This window comes from Camellia sinensis, chromosome 4 (genome assembly GCF_055761805.1).
Source record: "Camellia sinensis isolate YWXY chromosome 4, ASM5576180v1, whole genome shotgun sequence".
Lineage (NCBI taxonomy): Eukaryota > Viridiplantae > Streptophyta > Magnoliopsida > Ericales > Theaceae > Camellia > Camellia sinensis.
The window spans coordinates 107,047,143-107,072,566 of record NC_138964.1 but is presented as its reverse complement, the minus strand read 5'-3'; the positions used below and the strand labels follow the sequence as shown (position 1 = coordinate 107,072,566).

The window sequence follows — 25,424 nt, the reverse complement described above, 5'->3', positions numbered from 1 at the left end:
CAGGCACATCTACAGGATGTGATATTTCATTATCCTCTGGGTTATGTAGTTCTACATCTCCTTCTACACCTTCTTTGAGGCGTTCATTTTTCCCTTGTCTCCTACGTCTAACCATTATTAAGTCCCACTGGGTGTGCCAAAAAATATATGTTGGCTTTTTTGGGTTTCGAATGTTAGAATTGTAATTCGAGCGTGCCAATAAGGATCAATAAGTCCTTACAAAGATTAATAAATGCCAACCAATTAGTCACACGATTGCTTCAAAATTCTTTCGGTCTCAATGAAGAGGACTTTACTAGTGGCTTAGTTTTTAGGAGAAAATGTAGAAGACTAAGTAAGATAAAAGAAAAAGGAAACAACAGTGTTAGAAATCAATTTTTTGTTAAGTAAACAGAAGTTTACAATTGTACCTCCACACCTTTACAGCTTCAAATGGGATTACAGCAACAGACTAACTTAGAATTACTCCTAGGAATTTGAAGTGCAGTACAGGAATGCAAAGACTGGAATTTAAAGGACTGGAAAATATAAAGTAAATAAACTGGCTTCCTGAATCTGGTTTTGGGTCCTTGCATTATTAGCACTCTCCTCTATTTATAGGCTCTGAATATAACCGTCGAAATGGCCGATAATCCGTCGAAGTAGGTAATAACTCTCGAAATGATCTCCATGATCACTGAGAGTGGCCTACGGTTTTGATCAGTTTGCTTTCAACTATTCTTCCACTCTTCATGGTTGTGTTTCCCTCCTGAATTTCAATTTAAACTATAGACAACCATTTGGCCACATCACGTTGGATATTTTGACTATTCCCATGTCTTGCAGATCCATTGTCATTGCAGCAAGTTGCTACACGTCTGTTGATGGTTGGAGACCTTTAATGATTCCCCAATTTACCCCATATAATTCACGTGTCAGGCTGCGATAGGTCTGTACAGAATGTATAGTCAACACAAGCATATTGGTCCCCGCTTCTTTTTTTCTTTTTTTCTTTTTTTTAACGGAGGAAAATAAGTGCATTAGCTGCAAGGCGTTATTGGTTCTTCGAATATGTATCCCACTGCTTATTTGTAAAAATGGCTTAAGATTGTATATGTGATGAGCTCTATCCATCAATTGCAGTGAAAATGATTTTTTGTAATTGATATACGTGAAATTGAAATACTCTGTTTTTTTTTTCCTATACTTTGTTTGGTTTGATTTTTAAAATTAATTTTTTAAGTTATTTTTTGAAAAATAAAAATTATTTTGACAAAAATATAAATACTAAAAAGATACCCAACAAGAGATAATTATACGAAAATGGCAAGTGTTTTTATCTAATCTGTTTTTTTCTTGAAATATAATCATGAAATGTAAAATTATTTGACTTTAATTGAATACATTATTTTTACCTAAACATGACAGTGAATATTAAACTACTTTTGCCTTTCAATTAAAGAAATCGACCTACAAAATTAAGCACCACAATATTAATGGAATGGAATATATGGATTTAGTACTAAAATCAATTCTGTTTTTGTTCTTCCATTTACTAAAAAGCAATGACAAGTTATGAAATTGGGGACTATGGCTGCTAAAAAATGGCTTGAAATGTAGCCATTAATTGGAGTTAACTTAAAATAATGCTATGTGCCTACAAACAATAGAGTTGAAGCCATGCACAATGCTCATCTTTTTGTGAAATTTCCCAAAAATGGCAAGAACAAAAGATCAAATCCACTATACTCATCCATTATATGATTGAAGGCTTTTTGACTGGTGCAAGTCCATGCATCCAAATTACACATTTTTTGTATAACACACACCCTGACCCCCACCTCCTCCCAAAAAAAAAAACAATTTTCATCATCGTTGACCGTACTCTTTTTCGAATAATTCCAACTTAATAGTTAAAAATTAAAATAGAACTCAAGCTGGACTGACATCAGAAAATTAGGTTGTAAAACTCAATCAACCAAAAATGAAACAACCATCTCCAATTAGACATTTCAAAAAACAATTGCAGTACATTATGCAACCCAAGTGTGAAATTAGAAAATAATGTTTATTTGTTGCCACCAGAATCAAGGTAGGGAAGGCAACAATGCAAGAGTGGTTTGTAGCTACCATTCCTCTGAAAAGGCTTCGGTGCTCTCGTAATGTATTCGCACAAGGATCAGCAATGGTGGTTCTTGACAAAAAAGAAAAATGTTGGGGAGCACTAAAAAGATAGTACTAGGGGGAGCACTAATGATGTGGCAGTGGGTCCCGCCCACTTTCTATGCCTTGTTTTTTTTTGTTTTTTTATTTATTTATTGCTATTTCCAATGCATTAGTGCTATTAGTGATGCATTTTTTAGTAGTCTAAATCATTGTTGCTTGACAAAATGGTTGCGGACAATTTTGGAAGTGATGGAGTGTAGGTAAAGAATATTATTATTGCATACAAAAGAAAGATTACTCTAAACGAAAAATTATACAATACTCTCATAATACTATGTGATTATATTTTCTCACTATTTATCATTTATTATTTCTTTTCAAATAAGTTTTTGTTGTTGATGTGCCAAGATGGTTGACCACCTGCTGAAAAGGTATTTTCTGATTGGTGGAAGGCACCACGTGTAATGAGTGACATCATGCCTTTTGGGTAACCAATAATTTCTCTGAGGGAACCCATATATATATATACAAAAATGTTTCATAGCTCGAAAAACTTCTCTCCGAATGGCCCGAATTGCTGAAACAACGTCGTTTCAGCAATTCAAATTTTTTTTTTCTTTTTTTTCGTCCCTCCAGTCTGAAACGCAGAGAGGAAGAGGGAGAGAAAGAGAGGGAGAGGGAGAGGGAGAGAGAGAAAGAGAGGGGAAGAGGCCGTCGCCGATCCGTCGCCAATCGCCGATCGCTGCGCCTTCGCCGATCGCCGATCGCCGTGCCTCCGCTTCCGTTGCCGATCGCCACCGCCCCAGCCCGATTTTGTTTTTTTTTTTTTCCTGGATCTGAAATGGTTGATGATGTTGATAATGAAGATGAATGGTTTATGGCGTCTCCAGTTCTTCTTCTTCCTTCTCTTCTTCTTCTTCTTCCTTCTCTTCTTCTTCCTTCTTCTTTTCTGAGTCAAACATTCAAAACTCACCTTTTTCAAATTCGGGGGATTCGGAGAGGTTCTTTTTGAGCTACAAATCGGAGCTCATATATATATACTCATATTTTTTATTTTTTTTTGGTAATGAGTGACATCATGCCTTTTGGGTAACCAATAATTTCTCGGAGGGAACCCACATATACTCATAATTTTTATTTTATTTTTTTAAGAGATGTAAAACAATATTACTAAGTAATTTTAAATATAATTTTTTTTTTTTGGGGGGATAAAAGTTTGACAATGAAAAAGAATGGAGAATTTTTTTAAAAGTCTTTGGTATTAAGATTTTATAAGATAAAGATAAATGACATATAATATTTTTATAGTGGTTGGGTTTCCTTAACATTTTTTCAGAGAAATTTTGATTCAAAGAAATTTCAAATCAGAGAAAATCAGATAAATTTCTTCTCTAGTTTGCTCAATTTCTTTGGTTTTCTCTATATTTTCAAATTTTTTGTATTATGAAATTTCTCTAATTTACTCACAAAATTTTCTAATTTACTCACAATTTTCACCGTGTTTTGACTAGTTTTTTTTCTAACTTACTCACAATTTTCTCTATATTTTAACCAAATGAAAACATATATACAGAGAGAACATCAGAATCCTAAAATCACCAACTCTCTACACCGCTTCCATGGCTGCAATTATAGGAGCTTCACCACATCTTCAATCAAACCTTCATTCCTTTTCATTTTCATCACCTTCACATGTTTCTCTTTCTAACCTCACTTTCACCGCACCCAAAATCCAAACCCAACCCTAACCACCACCACTCTCTTCTCTTAAACCATTTTCGGATCTGCCGTAGTGTTGCAGTCAAAACTCTCCGCAATGGATATCGATCTCTCTAGCGACACCATTTTGGCAATCAAAATCAAGCCAAAAGAAACCTTAAATAACCAAGCAAACAACACATCCTCGTGGTGAGAATGAACAAATGTTAAGAATGCAAAACAGTAGCAAGTGCAACAAATTAAATAGCCAATGCAACATAGTAAAGGAAATATAAACAAATTAAACAATATCAACACTAACCCAATTCACATCAAAGCCTACAACACAACAATGTGAATAGAAAAATTCCGCAAAACCCATTTCCCCAACCCTCCAATATAGCACACAAGTGAAAAAAGAAAGCACTTTTAGGATAATCCAAGTTTCAAATTCAATAGATCATGCAAATAGAAGAAGAAACCCAATAAGTAATCGAAAGAGAAGACAGGATTACTCTCAGAGAAATAACAGAAGCACAATGAGAAGATTGATATTAAGACTTACAACGAAATCAACGTTGTGTCGGAAGAGCGAGCAAGAGGAATCATGATCAACACCGTAACGGTCGAGTACGAGAAGAAGAATTGGTGTTACGCTCACGTTGATTGCCTAGGCCACGCCGACTATGTCAAGAACATGATTAACGGCATTGCCCAAATGTTAAACAGTCATGGAGAAGAGAGATGAGAGAGGATATAGGTTATCAAAAAAAATATTATGACCTTTCTCATTATTAAAAGTCAGAGAGAAATGTCAGATTAAATTTTTAGAAAAATAAAAAAAAAAAAAAAAAAAAAAAAGTAACTTACACAAATAAAAAATAAAAATCACCAAATACAATACTGTAATTGAAGTTCTTCATTTATTTTGGGTCTGTTTGATAACGTTTACGTTTTCAGTTTATATTTACAAAAATTAAGTGTCTGTTTGGTAACGTTTACGTTTTCAGTTTATATTTACAAAAATTTTATAAACTGGTTTTTGTTTATTTTTAGAAAAACATAAACTACAAACGCGTTTGGTAATTGACAAAATGTTTAAAAAATTTTAAAAATATAAAAAATAGTAAGAAATGGCAAGTAGTGGCAAGTGGCAGCGAAAGACGGCGGTGGAAAGTGGTGACGGTGGGTGGTGGGTAGCTAGTGGCGGGTACCTAGTGGCGGTGGGTGAGTGGTGGTGGTGGGTGGGTGGGTGACGGTGGCGGATGGTAGCGAGTGGGTGGTGGTGGTGGTGGGTGGTGGTGGGAGGTAGGTGGCGGATGGCGGGTGGTGGGTGGTGGCGAGTGGGTGGTGATGGCAGGTGGTGGGTAGTGGTGGCAGATGGGTGGCGGATAGCGGGTGGTGGCGGGTGGGTGGTGGATGGTGATGGTGGGTGGCTGGGTGGGTGACGGTGGCGGGTGGTGGGTGGTGGTGGTGGTGGTGGCGGGTGGTGGGTGGTGGTGGCAGACAGATGGCGGGTAGTGGTGGGTGGTGGCGGGTGGGTGGATGGGTGACGGTGACGGTGGCAGGTGGTGGGTGGTAGCGAGTGGGTGGTGGTGGCGGTGGCGGTGGCGGTGGTGGCAGGCGGTGGGTGGTGGTGGTAGGTGAGTGGTGGGGGCAGGTGATGGCGGGTAAGTGGCGGGTGGTGGTGGTGGTGGATGGGTGGGTGACGGTGGCGGGTGGTAGGTGGTGGCGGGTGGTAGGTGGTAGCGAGTGGGTGGTGGTGGTGATGGTGGTGGATAGTGGGTGGTGGTGGCAGGTGGGTGGCGGGTGGGTGGTGGGTGATGGTGGTGGTGGCGGTAGGTAGTGGTGACGTGTGAGTGGCAGATAGCTAGTGGTGGTGGGTGGCTGGTGGTGGATGGTGGTGGCAGGTGGGTGGTAAGTGGTGGTGGCAAGTAGGTGGGGGGTGGTGGTGGCGGGCGGTGGATGGTAGTGGCGAGTGGATTGCAGGTGGGCGGTGGTGGTGGTGGTGGTGGTGGTGAGGGATGGGTGGTGGTGGCGGAAGACGGTGATGGAAATTGGTGGCGAGTGGTGGCTAGTGTTGGGTAGTAAAAAAAAAAAAACTGAAAACTCAAAATAGAACACATTTTTTGTGTTTTCATTTTTTGGCCAAATTTATAAACTGAGATCACTGATTTATAAATCAAAAATTTTACCAAACAAGTTTTTATTTGAGTTTTTAAAATTTTTGTAAATATAAACAGAAAACTGAAAACATAAGTGTTACCAAACAGCACCAAACTGGTTTTTGTTTATTTTTTATTTATTTTTAGAAAAACATAAACTACAAACGTGTTTGGTAATTAACAAAATGTTTTAAAAAAAATAAAAATAAAAAAAAGAGTGAGAAATGACAAGTGACGATGGAACACAGTAGTGGAAAGTGGTGACGGTGGGTGGTGGGTGGGTGGGTGGGTGGGTGGGTGTGGCGATGGTGGGTGGTGGTGGTAGTGGGTAGGTGGGTGGGTGGGTGACGGTGACGGGTGGTGGGTGGTAGCGAGTGGGTGGTGGTGGTAGTGGTGGCCGGTGGTGGGTGGTGGTGGCAGGTGGGTGGCAAATGGCGGGTGGTGGTGGGTGGTAGCGAGTGGATAATGGTGGTGGTAGGTAGGTGGCGGGTGGATGGTAGGTAGCTGGTGGTGGTGGGTAGCTGGTGGTGGATGGTAGGTGGTGAGTGGTAGTGGCAGGTAGGTGGCGGGTGGTGGTGGCGGGCAGTGGATGGTAGTGGCGGGTGGTGGTGGCGGGCAGTGGATAGTAGCGGCTGGTGGTGGGTGGATGGCAGGTGGGTGGTGGATGGTGGTAGTGGTGGTGGTGGTGGTGGCGAGGGGTGGGTGGTGGCGGCGAGTGGATGACAGGTGGGTAGTGGTGGCGGGTGATGGTGGCGGCAGGTAGGTGGTGAGTGGTGGTGACAGGTGGTGGTGGCAGGTGGGTGGTGAGTGATGGTGACAGGTGTGGTGGAAGGTGGGTGGTAATGGCGGAAGACGGTGGTAGAAAATAGTGGCAGGTGGTGGCTAGTGTTGGGTGGTAAAAAAAAAAAAACTCAAAACTCAAAACGGAAACACATTTTTTGAGTTTACATTTTTTGACAAAATTTATGAACTGAGACCACTAATTTATAAATCAAAAATTTATCAAACAAATTTTTATTTGAATTTTTAAAATTTTTGTAAATATAAAAAGAAAATTAAAAACGTAAGTGTTACAAAACGACACATTTGTGTTTTGTTTTTTGCTTAAAAGTTAACAAATATTTTTTTGGGGGAAATTACTTACAACTTGAAGAGGCAAAACATATATATATATATACATACCCAAACGTGGAGGGATGCAAGTGGGAGTTATACCCCCATAGTTTTTTACGTACAGCCCCATCACATAATCACCTCCATTCCCAATTTTTTTATAAATTTTTTTTTTTTCTCACTGTTAAGTAATTCTCTCTATTTACTTTTTCAAACGTAACACTTCAATGTAATACATTAAAAAATTTATTAGTATACTTTTTTTAAACTTAACAATGTAACATTTCAAAAAAAAAAAACTCCTCATTGTATTTTTCTCAAATATAACACTCTAATTAATGTAACACAACTCCTTAGTGTATTTCTTCTAAACGTAACAACGTAGCATTCTAAAAAAAAAAAAAAAAATTTAATATATTTGTCCCAAGCATAACACTCTAATCAATGTAATATACAAAAACTCCTTAGTATATTTTTTTCAAACGTAACACTCTAATATAACATTTCAATGTAATACCAAAAAAACACGCTAACAGTTATGTAGATTTTCAAGCTTGACAACTAACACTTTAGCCACTGATCTCCTTAAAAAGAATATTCCACATCTGACTTTTCCATTCTCATCACAAAAACGAATAAGAAAATTGAAAAAATAAATCAGAAAAGGACATTCATTTAAACTCAAATAATACCAAATCAAATAAATACAACTTTTCAAAACAAACAAACAAAAAATTGGCTCATAAAAAAACTCTTAAAACTAAATAGATCAACATTCCCTCATATGAGATTTATTTGGTGATAAATTTTAATTTTTTTAGTAAAACTTTTCACGACATACTAAGGCACTCCGTATAAAGTTATAATATATTAAAATATAAAATACATGTCGTCTTAAGTACAAATATTTCATGATAAACTTTTGTAAGCCGTAAAAATACATATTTTTTATAACATAGTTTTACATGTCATAAACATATAAGTCAATGATTTACATAATATGTGTGTCATTCTTAACAAACTATCAACAGCGTGTGAAAAAAAAAAAAAAAAAAAACAAAATACGATAAATACACCAATTACGATATATAGTTGATGCATGCAGTTAACAAAAAGTCGTAAAAAAATTAATTTTATTGTAGTGAAGCAGGACTTTTCAAGGTGATTGGTTGTTAGTTCGAGCACTGTCCTGCGTAGGAATGTGTACTATTCTCTCTACCTTAAAAAAAAATTAAAATAAAAATAAAAATAAAAAAATTCAAGATATAGCAAAAAAAAAAAATTGAATTTTTTTGGCATTTTTTAAATCCTGATAAAAGTGAAAAAAACGTTATTAAAAGCCTTCTTAACATTTTTTCAAGCATTTTTCACAAACCCAGCCAAAGCCATTGTCAGGAATATTTCTGGCATGTTTTAAATCCTGAGAATATTACTGGCATTTATTTAAACACCAAAAAAGAAAAAAAAAAAAATATATATATATATATATATGAAGAAGAAGTTATCAACAGCATGATTTCAGTGTCGTCAACATATTGCCAAGATTCTGAAAAATGCCAGGAATATTTTTAAAAAATATTTAAAATGATTATATTTCAATTAAAGATTATTTACAAGTTAAAAACATTCATAATAATTAATTGGATAAATTATATTGACACCTCCTGAGATTTATATTTATTATAGTTCTCCCCCTCACCCCTCCCTGAGGTTTAAAGTTTCATTACAGATTATTCCCTGAGGTTTAAAGTTTCATAACAGTTCTCCCCTTACCGTAATGATCATCATACATAAAATTAAATTAACTAAGGGGGGTCAGTGTAATTTTTCAAATATGAGGGGGAAACTGTAATAAATATAAATCTCAGGGGGTGTCAGTTTAATTTACCCTAATTAATTTCAACTAAACATTCATAATAAATTATACAATCATTCACAAAATCCCTGTTTGGTAGAGCTGTGGGAAAGTGCTTATAACTTATGCCTAAACAGCTTATAGCTTATAACTTTCAGCTTAAGCTGATTTTCAGCTTATTCCTAAAGCATCTCCTGCCCCACTCAAAGAATAAGCTGATTTCTGACTTCCACAAAGCTATAAGCTATAAGGTAAACCAAACACATCAAAATAGCTTAAATTAAGCTGAAAGCTGAAATAAGTTGTAAATAATTTCTGCCAAACAGGCACAAAATATGTCACCAAAAAATACATCAAATTAGATGAAGGTAAAAAAAACAAAAAAACAAAAACAAAAGTCCGATAAGAAGTCATCGTTACATCCAGCTACATCAGCCCGAGCAACAGTTGCACAAATGAAACCCACTTCGACCATGTACAATTGACATTATCTTCAAATTTCCTTCTAAAATTACCTGTAGCAAAAAATAAGTAAATAACAGATGAAGATATACGCAGGTTATTTAAACATAATATTAACAGAACTATATATCCAAAAATATTTTGTTTTAGAAGTTGTAATGCACGTTATGAACAAAAACTTAGCAATATATAGTCATAAAATCATTTTCTAAAGATTTAATTCAGGTTGTTGCTTAAAATCCTCAAAACCAGACAATAACAAACGAAATATATATAATATTTGCAGACGGTTTTTTTCGTTTCATCAATTTGGCAAGAAAGGCACAATAATGAATCACCTATTTTACTAAAAACTTTTCATCTTAATAAGAAAAGAGTAAACTAACAATAGGTCCTAATAGTTGGATTTAATTCCTATCAACTCTTATTGAAAATACTTTATAGTAAAATTGTCATTAAATATAATTTTTTGTGATATTTTTTGCATATTACTAAAAATTGACAATTAGTGATTTTTTTATAAATTGTCCCTAAAACTTACAATTAATGATATTTTTCTGTGACAATTTTTTCAAGCTATTACTAAAAATTAAAAGTTAGCAACTTTTTTTGTGACGATTTTTTTAAACTATTGCTAAAACTTATAGTTAGTGACATTTTTTTATAACAAAATTTTCAAACTGGCACTAAAATTTAACAATTGGTGACTTTTTTTTTAATAATAATTGATGAAAAATATCATTAATTATCATAAAATCTATTGAATAATGAATCCACTTATTAAAACCTACACGTAAGTCCTTTGTAAGAAAATTAATAGGTACAGAGTCTGGTTGGAAAGAGGAAAACTAACCTGAAAATTGAGAATTTTGGTCCAGATCCACCACCGCCCACCACCATAGCCCACCACAGATCGGTTACCTTTTCTTCTTCTTCTTTTCTAGCCTGCCACTACTCCATCGAAACCCTCACTCTCCTTCACTAGAACCCCATCACCACTTCGGCCTTCTCCTCCGACACCAATCTAAAACATCTATCCCACCATCGTCATGATTGCCATCAAAACCTTTATTCTATACCATAGATCTAACATCTCGTCCCCTTCTCTACCACCACCTCACAACTTGTCTACAACTGAAGCCCCACGTCCTCAATCATATATCCACTACCCCCTCATTTTCTCCACCAGTTGCCGACTATCAAAAACCCATATCCGCCGAACAACGAGAGAGAGAGAGAGAGAGAGAGAGAGAGAGAGAGAGAGAGGGACGGAATAGATAATGAAAGGGGTTGCTAAGGTTTAGGGGTTGCTGAGGTTTTTTCAAATTAAAAGCTATTTCGATAACATTTGCAGCATTTGCGAATAAATGCAGTGTATACTATTTCCTTTTTTTTTTTTTTTTTTGAGCAAATTGGTGATAAATCCAATCTAAAGCGGGTATAAGACATTGAGTTTAGTGAATTTTTTTAATGACAATAGATCCATCCTTTGTTAAATAGTTTGGTGAGAAGTCTTTTTGTTTATTTTAAATGACATTTTGTTTTCAAGTTTACCTCTTAATTTATCTGTTGACATTTTTTTATCGGTTTGACTTTTTTAATTATCTGTTCAAATTTATATCTATCTATTCAAATTATTTCCTACCTGTTCAAATTTTTTGATTATCTTTTCAAAATTTTTGAACCTATCTATTGAATTTTTATAATCTATTTTTTCTATCTGTTCAAATTCACACCATTTTCAAACTTTCTCTTCCTATTTGTTTCTCTCTCCACTTCTCTTTTCTTTCTCTACCTGTTGAAAAAATTCCATTCTTTTTGTTTTATTAGTTGAAACAACTCTCTCTTCTTCCTTCCACCACCACCTACATGTTTCTGTCCAAATATTTTATTTGTTTAAAATTTCAATATCAACAACATCATCATCAACAACAATAGATCCGAGCCAAGGAAAAAGAAGTAGATCTAAGCCAAGAAGAAAAAGAGAATAAAAAACAAAAAGGGAACTTTTCCAAATTTCTCATCTACAGTTGAATATACAGATGAAAATACAGATCTACAGATGAAAATACAGATCTCACCTTACTCAATAGATCAACTCATTTTTTTATCTGTTTAAATCAAACACAAACACAAACATAAATACAAACATATCAACTCCACGGATTTCATAATCAAACACAAACATATTTCCATATACTGGGATATTTTGGTCATTTTGTAAGAGTTTGCCCTTATGAACAATATATTTCAGCGCACCTTTGGCCAAACAAAATTCAACTCCCCCCCCCCCCAAAAAAAAAAAAAAAAATTTCCCCCTAAAATGGCGCGGTTTTGTTTACCCAAAAATAGCAGAGTTTTTGAAAAATTACTGGGGCTGGAAAATACAATCACCAGTGAGTTTTTGATATCTTTCAAAAAACGACGTCATTTATTTTTAAATATACAGAGTTTCATTGAAAACACGGGGAATAATAATGGAGTTTGTTAAGAAACGCTGGAAATAATAATTTATTATGGGGTTTCATAAAAACGCCGACCGGAAAAAAGTCTTTTTTGTTGGAGTTTTGAACGAAGAATATATGACCTTGTCGCACCCAGTTGTATATTTGTCCAAGTTACAAAGAGTGGACGTTAAGAATGAAGTTGATAGAGCTCACTAGAATAAATATAGTCTGAGTCGATGCCTTCCAGCTCTGATTTCAGAATCATTAGCTTAAAACGCCTCCAGTTGTTTTGACAAAGCTTCTTCAATGGCCATAGAACTAACTTAACTAATACATAATTAACTAGTTTGTGGCAACACCTTTGCAGAGCTTTGCTCATTTTAATGAACTCTTTTGGTTTCTCAAAAAATGTCTACTTACTTTAAGTCCTTTATATATATACTATATTGGTAAGAATAATCACATGTGTGGTAGGACTTACCTTAATAAACACACACACACACACACACATATATGAAGTCTACTTTGCTTATGAAGAAAAATAATTGCAAATTATTGGAGTGCAAATAAGATATATACCTAAGTGCAGGGGTCATTCAACAATATACACTGTAAAAATAGAAGTGTATCATATACAAATTATGATATTTTATTGCGTTAATATCACAGGGTATCATCACTAAACTACTTTTAGTTATAACCTTGCTACGATGATTTAGTTTTGCTTTGATACTCTATGCGCTCACCCTCTATATCAATGTATTTCAAATGTTTTTTTTGGATAAATTATGTAAATAGTCCCTATAGTTTACATGATGTGTCAATTTGGTCCATGTAATTTTAATTTACTCGATTTTGCCCTTTAATTTAATAGATTGTATCATTTTAGTCTAATAAATAACGGTTGTTAAGTTAATTTAACAGAAGGTCAAACAATGTGTCAATTTGATCCCTGTACTTTACACGATGTGTCAATTTAATCCATGTAGTTTCAATTTTCTCGATTTTGACAGGGACTAAATTGACACATTGTGAAAAATACAGGGACCAAATTAACACATTGTTTGACTTTCTGTTAAATTACCTTAACAACTATTATTTATTAGACTAAAATGACACAACCCGTTAAATTATAAGGGGCAAAATTGAGCAAATTGAAATTACAAGGATCAAATTGACACATCGTGTAAACTATATGGACTATTTGCATATACAATTTTCCCTTCTTTTTTTTTTTTTTGTCGATAAAAAAAAAAAAGGACCACAACGGATCATAACCAAACACTACAAAAAGTTGTAATTAGGACATATGTTAAGCCCCTTTTTGAGATGTCTATTATAAAATTTTCCGTAACACTCCGTTTGGATGTGATGATTTGGTCAAAAATGATAAGAAAGAACCCCTTTCTCATATTTGACTTATAAGTTAAGTGAGAAATTATGAGAAATGGTGAGAAAGAGAGTTTTCTTACTAAACCTATTTTATTTTTTTACCAAAAACAATGAGATTTAGTGAGAAACAAATTAATTAGTTGTAAAATATTTATAACATCAAGATTGCTCCTTAAAATATGACGGAAGAAAAAAAATGTCACTCATGTTTTGCTTTCTTATTCATCTAAATATGATAATAAGAAAATACAATCATTTTATTTATTTTATCACCTAAATGAGATAACACAATTATATTTTTTGTCTTTTTCCATCCTATAATCCAAACGGTGTGCAAGTGCACGAGTTGTGGCAATTTACATGAATTCACAATTTGTTTCCTCAGGGGAGTTATCTTATCCTGAAATAGTTTAAGAAAGTTAAAAAAACCGTGACAAATCTATCAATTGAGGGGCAATTTACATGAATTCACAATTTGTTTCCTCATGAACCTAAATTTACAATTGCGTACCCGGTGGTGCCTTTCTTTTGAGTTGAGTTAAATCTGACCGTTAACTAATTACTTCGAGATCAGGACCTACAGATGCTATGATATCCCCACAAACCATCCTTTTTCTTTCTTTTGAGTTGAGTTAAATCTGACCGTTAACTAATTACTTCGAGATCAGGACCTACAGATGCTATGATATCCCCACAAACCATCCTTTTTCTTTCTGCTCAAAATAAATAAATTTAGAATATTATAAAAGCACATTAGTGTGATACATTAATTATTTAATTAATATTAACAAACAAACCACGAAATTAGAGGAAGTGCAAAGAGAATGATAGCAAGCAAACAGCAACTGGTGCGAACACTCCCTTTGCATGCAATAGCCAATCTTTGGATTTTTGAACCAATAGAGTGGGACCCACAAATCACTCTGGGTAATTACTGATGAAATGAGGGTCATGATAACGTATTTATACAATACACATCCAAAGGCTATTCGATGTGGGATAACCCCAGCCCAACACTCCCAAGCTCGAAAGTCTCGCCTGACAAAGTCAGACCTAAGAAAGGTTGAAAACTGAGTCCACACAAAAGACCTTGGATTAATTGACACGGATTGCAATAACCAATCTTTGGGTTAATTGACACGGATTTATTATTTGAGAAGTGATTTTTTTTATTTATTTTTTGATTATTTAATTATTTTAGTAGGTTATTTAATTTTATATTTAAAAAGATAATTAAATTTTTTATTTAATTATTGTATTAAAATATATATTTCAAATTATGTTGGGATGAAAAATAACAAATTAACCCTAATGATTGAATGATTGGTGTGGCTTTCGAAAACTCTGAAAGGGAAAAATCATCTTTTCGCAGACTTGTAGACAGTTTTGCCACACTCATGTGACTTGTTGTAGACCTGTTGTATTTTTTGTTTGCACCTGTTTTTTCTGCCTTTTTCAATACTTCGGCTATTTTACTCCTCAACGCGCTTCCCAAACACCGCCTAAATATGGTATCGAAATGGAAAACTATTTATACATAAAGTATATAATTAAAGAATAATATAATAATATTATTTTTATAAATAAATTCATGTGTATGAATATTCTGTTTGAGTTGAGCTTCTCTAAAATTTAAAAATATTTTTGTTTTCTATTATTTTTTAATTTGAGAAAACTTGAGAGGCTCATGAGATCTACTTTGATTCTCGTTTCGATATAAATCGTTCATTTTGTATGGTTCTCAACTTATATTATCCATGAAAAAAAATTAGATTAATTTAATAATTATAATATTTTTATTTTATCACATCCATTTCTGAAAAAAATGGACAAGTGTGTTTTTGGAAAATACCATTTATTTTTTAGAATCAAACATAATGAAATAAACAGGTTACAATTATCAGATTGACTTAGTTTCTTTTATAGATCATATACACGCAAGGTTTTACATAACGAATAATTCAAATTATCGAAATTAAACCCATAATGGGCTCCACGGATCACTCAAAGCTCAACCTTGTCTATTTTATATCATTACTCTTATGGAAAATACTAATTAAACACATAAAATTTGGTACAAAAATTTCATATAAAATAATGTAACAATTAAATTTTTGTTAAGATATGTTAATCATGTTGTTTAATTTTGATGATGTCTAAAATATTAATTGAGAAATTATAAATAATATACATATTTTATATTATTTGACACAAAATATTATCTATTTAAAATGTATATTGTATGATACATTTGTTATAAATATTATTTAAATAAAAATATTTTGAAAAATTTACTATTCATGTTTTGAATAATTCGGTTGATCATTATTCATCTTTTGACAAATTTGATGTGATTGTCTCTTTTGAGTAAAATTGTATTATATCTTTTTAATACATATTGCATCGATTTCAAATTAATTTTGCATCTTCTTGTATGTAAGACACACCCATGTGTTGCGTATTCTGAGCAACTATTTTATATTTTTAAAATATATTGTGTAATATAATATAATATATTACTAGGTAGGTAGTGCATACTTTACATATATATTATTATTATAATAAAAAAGAAGAAAAAGATGGAGCAAATCATTTCATGTCTTGCCTGTTTGAATTCAAAATTTTGAATATTATAATATATTATTTATAATGTTCAACTTGCCTACAAGAGAAAAAGATGGCTCTATGTTTGAAAAAGGGAAAAAGTCTGTTGTACTTTTATCATCATTTCAATCATTATCTTCTGCTGTCTATTTGAAATCAAGGAGCATCAGGAACATTTGTTCTGTCAAGAGGAGTGTCTTCTCTCCCAACGGATAGATTTTTTGATATAAATAGAAGTGTTTTATGTGAAGAAAAATTAAGAGCTTGAAGAAAAAAAATCTGTGTGCTCCAAAATTTTGAATATATTTTGTACTCTGTTCTTTCACTTTTAAATCTAAGTGTTGTCTTTATTCTTACACTTTCATATCTACTTTTTTGTGAGAAAATTATTGTAAAAGAGGGTTAAAGTACCTTTTATTTCTATTCATTATTTTGTGAGAAAATTTTGTAAGGGTGAGGCATTTATTATTGACTGAGACTCAATAAATAAAAGTAATACCTAAGTAAAATCCACATGCTTGGTGAAACTTTGGTGGTGTATTGATTCATTTTGATAGTTAAGAAATTCTCAAGGAGGTTCCTTAGGGAGTGGACATAGGCCCGACGTACCGAATTACTATAAATTTCAGTGTTTAATTTTCTCTCTGTATATCTCTGTAACGCCCCGAAAATATTTCAACATGAACTACCTACATTAATGGAAAGTTCAATACAAAAGTCCCACATGCGGTATACATTCAATGAAATAAAAGAACACCTGAATCTATAACATGTGAAACATCTAGTTGCAAACAAGATAAATAAAGTGTCCTTACGGGCTACAACTTCTGAGACTTAAGCTTGGTTACACAAAAGTGGTCTCTCGAACCCAAACCAAAAATAGCCCTCGGCTTTACAATTAATCACAACCAAATAAGAGTACGCTACTCTTCTCAAAAATACTTCCACGCCCTCAATTCGGTGGGATCACCACATCTTTACCTGCATAAAAACCCATAGGGGTGAGCATATAGCCCAGTATAGAATCCTTAACAAAGTATGTACATTTATGCAAGATTCACAATATTTTATGCAAATGCATATGTCATGCCATGCCGTTTGACGAAAATCTCATATTATGCTTTTCTTGAAAATCACCATGCCTTCGGTCAAAATTTATGCAACCTCATTAATTCCCACGCTTCCAATTTTAAATCATAAGGGGGCGGTAAATACATCACTGGTAATCCCTAGACTAGTGTTTGCAAGTAGACTCTACGAGTACTACCAAATAGTTATTTTTACCGATATTAACCGGAAGGCTCAACACCTATTTGCGTGATTTTCTAGTCTTTCACCAAGGACACTCAGGCCATCTTATCAAATACAACTACACCCCCTATCCGGACTTACCACGTATTTACCCCTTTAACATTCTCATAATTCTCATTACAATATAACATTTCCCAATGTAAGTGTTTTCCAAAACTCATGTCAAGATGTATAAAAAGGGCAAAATTTACATAAGGATATGATGCACAATGGCATTTCATAGCATTTCTTCATTTACCTTCCTCCAACGCCATCACACAATTAATCATATGTTCCACCGGTGCTAATTAACACAGAGCATGAACTCATCATTATACATATTTCATAACATTCTAGTCATTCCAAGATTATGTGAGACTTTCAATATCAACATCCAAGTTTTTAATTCTCAAGTTCAATGGTGTTTAACAACAATCTTCCCACAATAAAATATTTTTCCATGCCACTAGCAACAATCTTAAAAGTAAATTTCTCATTTTCATATATCAAGGAAATTATTACTTTTCTTACCAAGATGTAAACTCTACACTCACACACCTATTCAAACACAAGAAAAGATGTTTACTCCATGGATCTCCATGTTTTCACAAAAGCCCCAATTTCTAGGTTTTCACCCAAAATCTAAACATTTTTCATCTTCTTATGAACTCTCTCCATACATATCAATCTCAATCTACAAGGTTCCACACTTCTCAAATATTCTTTAAAAGAAGTTGAGATGAGTTTTTATTTAAGCAAAATCAACAATTTCCTGAGCCCTAGACTCCATTTTCGAAATACATAGAGGGGTCCACAAAAATCGACGAAAACTTGCATAAACACACATATAACTCAAAGGAAACCCTACCTCCAAGTCGAAGCCCAAGGAGAAGGGCTAGACAAAGGTGAAGCTTCCAGAAATGGCAAATCCCACTTCTTTTTGGATGAAAATGAAGATCTTGAAGAGCTCAATCTTTTTGTCTAAGGAATGAGGGTGAGAAAACCACTAGATCTAGGTCAAATATATATATATATATGGAGAGAGAGAGAGAAAGAGAGAGAGTATTTCTAGAGAGAAAAGCTCTCAACTTAGGGTTTGGATGAAAAAGATATGAAAAAGTTATGTAAAAAGTTGCTTTTACGATCTGATATACGCACAGTCCGCTCTAGCGAAGAGTTTCACGCTCGAGCGTGGATTACACCCGTCCAGTATTTCACAAATTGCAGACAGCTGCTCGAGTGCCATAAGGGCCGCTCGAGCTCAGACACGCTCAAGCGTAAGAAACTCCGCTCGAGCATGAAAAACACTCTTGCAGCACTTTTGCAGAGACACTCGATACTGAAAGATTGCAAACTCCGCTCGAGCGCAAGAAGGCCCGCTCGAGCGGAAGACCGAAATTCTGGGCAACAAGATTCTAGACCGAAAGGCAACCAACCTGTTCTAAACACGCTCAAGTCGTTCCAAAACTCAAATTCAAGAGGTGTAAGGAAGAAAGACATAACCGGCAGCATCAAACAACAAGATTCGGATACAAAATACCATGATGGTCGGGTGTAGACCCGGGGTCGCTATAACCTCTTACTTTTATATTGATAATTATTGTTCTTTTTTTTGTGTTAAAATTTAAATATTATGTTTATTATTTTTTAATAATTATTTTTAACAACCCAATTTACCTCCCTATTGGGTTGCCCACCTAGGATAACAGGATAAATTACACTTTACACCTTTGCATTTTCTACCAAATTCCACTTTGGCCCTATACATAAAATCATAACAATCAATTTCTTGCACTTCTAGTCAAATTCTACTTTGGTCCCTACACGAGTGTCAATGTGCTATTTCTATTACTCTATTATTTAAATCTTTTACAGAATCCAATCATGTGACAAAAATATGATTACAAAATGAGGGTAAGAGAAGAAAATCATCCCCATTTTCCACCAATACACACTTTGTTCCAAAATTCACATCAAATTATGACTGTATTAGACTAAAACAAAACGCAGATTGTAAACGATTAAGAAGATGAACTCAGGTTTTTCATAAATTGGAATAAAAAAACTTAATTTTCTACAGTACCATAGCTTTCTGTTTATTTCTCTTCATTTCTCTTTGATTTTTTGACTATCTTTTATTTATTTCAAAGAGAAAATATCATTTTGCCCACCAAACTGTCACGCGTTTTTTAATTTGACCATCAAATTTCTATTAATATCAATTTTACACCCAAACTTTCAAAAGTTTGATCAATTTGGCCCCTGCCATCACATTTCGTCTACAATTGGATGGAATGTGCTGATGTGGAGGGGGGAAATTGATTTTTAAGAGATAGTTTGGGAGGCAAATTGATTTTTAAGGTATAGTTTGGAGGGTAAAATAAAATTTCAAATGAACTTTAGTGTCACATCAACACATTCCTTCCAATTGTAGACGAAATGTAACGACAAGGGCCAAATTGATCACAATTTTAAAAGTTTTGTGTAAAATTGATATTAATTGAAGTCTGGGGGTCAAATTGAAAAATGAGTGAAAGTTTGGGAGGCAAAATGTTATTTCCTCTATTTCAAAAGCGCTATTTTTTTGCCTCATCATCCAATATTCAGCGTACGAACATATATATATATATATATATATATTGCATTATATAATTCTCATGTGCTTATCACATAAGACAAAGTGTGCATTGGTGGCAAATAGGAATGATTTTCCTTTATTACCCTCATTTCATAGTCATATTCTTGTCACATTGTTGAATTTTGTTAAAGGTTTAAACAATAGAGTAATAGAAAACAGACATTGACACTAATGTAGGGATCGAAGTAGGATTTGACCAAAAGTGTAAGAGGTTGACTGTCACGATTTTATGTGTAGGAATTAAAATGGGATTTGACCAAAAATGTAAAGGTTAACTGTCATGATTTCATGTAAGGATCAAAATGGAATTTAGTGCAAAGTGCAGGGTGCAAAATGTAATTTACCCTTTTTGTTATTATGAAGCCTAGTGTTGGACTTTTTTACTTCTAATGAATAAATTATGAATGAAAATAGTGTTGTTATTAGCACCTCATTTATTATTTTAGACCCCCCAATTTTTTGGACCTCCACTTATAAATTTTAAAACCTTTAAAATTTCTTTCCTCCCCCCAATAATACCAAAGTTATCCTTCTGATAATTTCACCACCACTCACATGCACACCTCCACAACCCTAAAAAAAAATTGGGTGTATTTAGTTTGTGTTTTGAAATATGTTTTTGGAAGAAAATTTTCAAAAACATGTTTGGTTACAAATTTTCTCAAAAAAAAATCCAAAATTACTTCTCTCTCTATTACATATCAATCAATCAATCACTTTTTCTCTCTCCTCTCTTCTTTTCAATCATTTTTTCTCTCACACACATCTACTCAAGTATAACAAAATATCAAATCAACCCATACTCTCACACTCCAAAACTATTTTCAAAATATACAACCAAATAAACTAAAAAAAAAAAATTAAACTCTCTTCCCAAAATTTTTTTTGAAAATTTATCTCAAAACACAAACCAAACACACCATTATCTCCCAAAACCCTAACAAACAAAACTCCCCAAAACCCATTCTCTCTAGCTCATGACAATGGAAGAAAAATGTTTTTAAAGTGAATCGATTGGTGTAAGGAACGTATTCTCTGCGATCTTCACTTTTTTCTTTGCATTAAGTGTGTATATCTTCTTTTAGTTCCATCAATTTCTTTGATCAACCCTAAACTCTAAAAACAATGGATATATGCATATATATATACGTACATATAGTTCAAAGGGAGAAAATTTGCATTTTGCTCAGTCTCAATCTCGCTCCTTCTCCATCTCCCGAGATCTCTCTTCGCTCTCTTTCACTGAGAATGTTCAAACCTGTATTCCTGAACAAATAAGCTATGTTCGGGCTTGTGTTTTGAACAAATAACTAATATTCCAGCCTGTGTTCTTAAACTTAATAAAACAAAAACTCTTGAAAATATGAACAAGTTCAACCCTTGAAAGTGTATCAAATTCCATGTTCGGACCTGTGTTCAAGAACAAATAACCAATGTTTGAGCATGTGTTTTTGAATAAATAAGTAATGTTCAGGCTTGTGTTCCCGAAATTGGTCATATGTCGGGAATTCAGTACAGAAAAAAATAAGAAGAGTTTTTACCATTTTTGCTGTGTTTTTCAAGAAACTTATCTTTACAAGGAAAATCTCCTATGAGCTAAGAGCACCATCAAAGTTATGAATCTCCTCTGAGCTAAGAGCACCATCAAAAACTTACATTGTTGTACTCCTCTTGTCTCATGAAGTTGTGGTTGCTAGAAAATTTTTCACTCATTGCTATTGCCAAAGAAATGTATAACGACCCGGTTTTGGTCTTGACTCTTTCATACTTTTGAACATTAGGTTGCATCTGTTGGTGTTGTTCAGTATCATTTAGTTATTTAATTGTTACAGGGAACCTCGGTGTATATTTAGCACTTTTGGTAGAATTCTTTCTATTTGCAAGGTTGCGCCCACGAGAGGCTGTGACCAATCATGGCCTTCAAGTCTGTTGGTCTAAGAGATTGCTTGGCCCGAGGTGGCTCGTGTAGGAGGCCGCAATTCGTATAATCGCACCCATGATGTCGCCTACGGCCAAAACACACCTTCAGGTTCTTTACCTAGAATAGTTGCGTGGGTCGCGAGGGTGGGCCGCGGCTTTGTAATTGTGCTTGCGGTGTTAAGACCGTGTTCGCGATTATGTCTTTCGCACTCGCAGTTTGGGTTTCATGCCCGCGATGCGACTAACTATAAATATCACCCAAAAGCTAGAAATATTTACTTTTTGCTCTCATCTTCTTCCTCTCTCCTAGATCGCCATTTCTATCGCTTTAAGCTATAAAACCTTGGGTTTTATCTCTTTTTACCCATTTTCTACCTCTAGTGCTTGTGTTGACAGGTAGAGCACGTTGATGTTACGTTTTAATCTAAAAAGTTTGAGTTTTTATCTCGTTGATTTTGAGGGCGTGTCTGGCACGTGTCCGTGTCCGACACGTGTTCAACACTCGTACGTGACCTTCGAAGAGGTGTTTGTGCTTCATAGCTCATTATTTTAATCATCCAAACAATTGATGAGAAACTTTTTTTCACTTTTTTTTTTTTTCACCAAACCCTCTCATTTAGACTAAAAAAAATGCCAAATAAAAATCTCCCCTATTCTTTTTTCTTTACAACATCCAAATGAATTTCAACAATCAAAACACTATCTTTGGAGAAACAATGTATGTTGAAATGTCAAAAAGAAAAACAAGTTGAGAGAGAGAGAGAGAGAAAGAGAGAGAGAGAGAGAGAGAGAGTTTACTTTGAGTCTATCAACCGAGAGAAGTTGTAACTCAAAATTTTCCTTGATCCATGAGATTAGTGTCGAGATTGTTCCAAAGAGAGGGACATCTCCATTTCCTGTGGTGACTGATTTTGTTTCTCCCGCCGTGCTCCATCCTATTCTATTCATATAAATTATAATAAAGTGACTTAAATTATGAATTATTTGTATTTATTCTCTTGAATTTCAAAACACAACAATTAACCACTTTGAATTATTATCTTGTTACGCTTGATACCTTTCATTAGGATTATGTTCCCGAATTTAAACAAAATCAGATCATGTGTAAAGCATATATGAGGCACTTCTTGATTTTTTAAGATAATAATATGCTTATGTAGTAATCGCATTTGCACTTTGTCTCTTTTATCTTGGTGGCAAATTACAAACGAGATCACCAGATAAAAGCATTATTACCAAAAAGTTCAATAAGTGTGTTATGTTTTTCACACAATGACTTGATTATGTTTAAATTCTGATATGTAATCCTAACAGAAGATGTTAAGTGTAATAAGATAATAGTTTGAGGTGATTAAATGTTGCGTTTTGAAGTTCAAGGAGTAAAAATGCAAATAAATCATAATTTAAAAGGATTTGCTATAATTTATCCATATATTTATATTTATATAATAATGGGGGATTTGGTCAAAACCCCCTCATAATAAAACTTTAATACATCAAGAACAAGCACAAAAAGTTTTCCCAACACATACCACTACTACCAAAATATTAAACTTTAAAATAATATAACTTTTGATCTAGATGTTGGTTTGTAATAAAATTAGTATTTTTTAAATCTTCTCATCAAGATCTATCAAATCAGATCCATGTTGACTATGAAATTCTTAAAAAAAAAAATTTATTACCGTCAAAATTTATGTAAACAGTTGCATGTTACTCTGGTTCACAGTAACATATTACTCTGGCAATATTGTCCAAGAAAAAAAATATATATATCTTTTACTTTGTCCTTACTCAATTATACACCTTCTTCTTAGGAGGTTTATAAAGAAAAATAAATTGAGCTATCATTTTCACCAAATAAGGGTCCAATGGATGGGTTTTAGCTAAATTTTCCAAAAATACATATACATATATATATATATATATATATATATATATAAAATCTTGTCAATATAACAAAATTAAAATTCAAAAAAAATACTTAAAATTAATTTTACTTATTTATTTCTCATTTTATATCTTTTAACTTTTATTAATTATAAATCATTATCCATAATATATTTTATTATCTATAAATTTTATTAATATTTTCATTTTTTAAGTTATAAAACTAACCCCATCCCACCTCACCACAACCTGATTTCCCCAGCTCCCAATATGGTAAGGTGCGGAGTACCTCAAACCCGCCTAGTGGCCATCCCTACACGTATCTATTACTAGCAGAATATGTAAATGAATGGTCATGATATGTAATAGGATAAATTACACTCATCTCTCTTTGAAGTTTGGTAAAATATACTTTCTATATTTCTGAACTTTTAATTCGCATAATTGTTATACCCATTTTTATTAATAATTTGTTTGTCGTATAAATGAAAATATATTGCCATATTTTCATTCCTGCTAAAATATATATTTATCTTTGTTTATTTCAGTGTCTAGCCACCATTTACCTTTTGATCACTTTACCCTTACTAAAAGAGAGGCCAATATAATTATATAAAAAATAGGACTAAATATATTTTTTTCCAAATATCAGGGGAGATGAATGTAATTTAACCTATATGATGTAGGGTGCCTCTATTTGCATACAAAAAAATTGGTTGGACACTCCAATCTAAATTTTGAAAGGGGAAGGTTTCTCTCCAATCCAAATCGGGCTGGAAAATATTGTTGGGCCTTTGTGGGCCCACCACAGAACTCGCATTGATAATTTGAACCGTTCAATGTATAGGGCTTGTCAAGTAAAATCATATTGATCGGATATCAATAGCCACGTGATCAGATCACATTTGAATCAATAATTTAAATGTGATTTGATCAAGTGGTTATCAATATCCCATAAACATAATTTTTTGCAGGGGTGAAGTACTCAACAAACCTTACATATTCAACAATTCGGATCATTTATGCAGATTCTGTAGTGGGCCTACAGAGGCCTAACAACACCCTCTAGTTGAAAAAACCCAACCCAACTAGAAAGAATCCTCTTCCATTTTGAAATTTACTCTTCTACTTTGAATACTCCAAATAATATCTATTATATCTTCAAAAACTCTAAAAGCATACTTAGGACACCTTACAAATTAAATAGGCTCTCAAACCACCCAAACTCAATCTCCCATGGCAAAGCCCACCCCCGTTGTCGCCACCCAGTCATCAAACAAAAAAAGTCGCTAGTTTTCAATTCCGAACTTTGTGTTTCTTTTTCTCTCTACATTCCATTATTTCTCTAAATTATTTACCCTCATAAACTCTAACAAAAATCTTAAATTTTATTTCAATCCTAAACTTTTATCATAGAAATATGTTGCAACATAAAGTAGTTTTGTCATTGACAATCTAATATGACGACTGTAGGAAACTAAACAAACAATCTACTCATTATTATATGTGCTTTATTAAGAAATTGTAGTGATTTCCTGTAACAACAAAATGTTATTCTATATATATTTTTTTAAAACTACAGAAACACAGAGTTGAATATAGATATTTTGTTCGGATATAAAAGTTTGAACAATATCAAATAATTCGGAAACACTACCGAATATGCTAACTTTGTTTAGAACAAGTTTCCGAATAAATGTAATTTTCGGTACTAAATGTCCAAGCAAATTTTGTACACCCATCGACCAAAAATGAAGAAAATAAATAGAAAACCCACTTTCTCTATCAAAAATAATATGGACACT

General features: G+C 33.7%; 1 long non-coding RNA gene across 1 annotated transcript; it reads right to left on the bottom strand.

The window, feature by feature from the left end:
* Window positions 1-340: 340 nt before the first annotated feature.
* Window positions 341-4,601, bottom strand: LOC145789421 (uncharacterized). Its single transcript, XR_014327249.1, has 2 exons — window positions 4,409-4,601; window positions 341-930 (listed from the first exon to the last, which is right to left on the bottom strand). It is a non-coding gene; the product is annotated as an uncharacterized LOC145789421 (long non-coding RNA).
* Window positions 4,602-25,424: the final 20,823 nt, after the last annotated feature.